This window comes from Myotis davidii, unplaced genomic scaffold, assembly GCF_000327345.1.
Source record: "Myotis davidii unplaced genomic scaffold, ASM32734v1 scaffold8, whole genome shotgun sequence".
NCBI lineage: Eukaryota > Metazoa > Chordata > Mammalia > Chiroptera > Vespertilionidae > Myotis > Myotis davidii.
The window spans coordinates 1,264,655-1,266,326 of record NW_006299520.1 but is presented as its reverse complement, the minus strand read 5'-3'; positions in this window follow the sequence as shown (position 1 = coordinate 1,266,326).

The following is a 1,672-nucleotide window of genomic DNA, read 5'->3' as shown; positions in this document are numbered from 1 at the left end:
CATGGCCTCCAACCTACTACAAGTAGGCTAGAACGTGTATTTCCCTTCATGTGCCCAGTGGATGAATCAATATAAAAATATATTTAAAAAAAAAATAAGACTGCTTATTTTGTTTACTGATATATCCGAAATGCCTAAAGCAGAGCATCCATGTAGACCACATAGTAGGTGATCAGTATTTTCTCAATTAATACATACTTAATATAATATTTGCTATGTGAAATATCTAGGCTATAAAATGGTATGTACAATATATTTTAATATTTATAAAAACAAATATAAGCATGAAATATTAGAAATTTATAACCAAAAATATTAACAGTACTTATCATTGGGTGGTAAGATTACAGATGCTTTGTTTATTTTTGGAGTGTATATTTAAAGATTTATGTTACTTTCCTTCCTTCTCTTTCCTTCAACTCCCTTTTCCATTTTCCTTTTTTTTTTTAAACTCAGACGTTCATTTTGTTCATTGTAGCCCTCAGTTCAGGACATACTATCCTTATTAGTCTTTACTTAGCTCCATCACTATTTTTATTATTGTTTTCCTTCTCTACCCCAAACTGCAGCTCAAATACCCTCCCCTGCCTAATGTACTTAATACAATCCTTCCAACTGTTCATTAAATCTGCATGTATTCTTGAAAAATATATATAGTGTTGCTTTCTGTGTGTATTTTACTTTTTTTTATAAATGGTCTTGCACTTTACATTTCATTCTGCCTGATACTTGTTTGATCAACACTTTGTTTTTTGTTCGTGTTGCTTTAAAGTCATTCTAGTGTACTATGATACTTGTTTGATCAACACTTTGTTTTTTGTTTGTGTTGCTCTAAAGTCATCGTAGTGTACTACTTCTCACGGCTGCATGGCATTCATTCAGAGATATATATATCTCACATTCTACTTACCAGTTTCTAAACTAGGGCCACCCAGGCTGCAGCTAGCTTCCTGCTCTCACAAACCATTCATTAGTGGTTATCCTACTACAGGGACAATGGTCAGAATGCATACCCAGGAGTGGAATTACTGGAGTTAGGGCAAAGACATTCTTACCATACCGCCAGATTTTGCCTCACCATGCTTGTAGCAATTAACTCTCACCAGCTGTGAATGAAGCTGGTGAGAGTTAATTTTTCCTATGTTCTTAACAGCATTTAATATTATGGAAACTTCCAATTTCTGGCATATTGATAGGTGTAAATTTGTATCTTGTTTACATAGTCTTTTCCATAACTGAAAAGTAAGATTTTATATTTCTCCATATTCTCTTTGCTACCCAGGTTTCCCTTCCTGTTAATTATCAACTTATTTCCTTCACTTGAATTTCTTATCTTTTTCTTGTTGAATTGTAGGAATTCCTTTTATAGACCATATATTAATCATTGCTTAGTTTCCTATGTTGCAAATACCATCTCTTTCAGTTTTTCTTTGTCCTCATTTTTTATCTCCCTCATTTAACATAATTCTTTAATTTTGATGTAGTCACACTTATTAGCTTTACCTGTTATGGTTTATGTCTTTTGGTGTCGTTTGCAATATTCTTTCTCACCTTAAGAAGGCAAAAATATTATATTGTTTATATAGTTTTACTTTTCATATTGCGATCTTAAATTCATCCAAAGTTTAATTTTGTGCATGACTTATATCAGAGACGATAGGCTAAATTATTC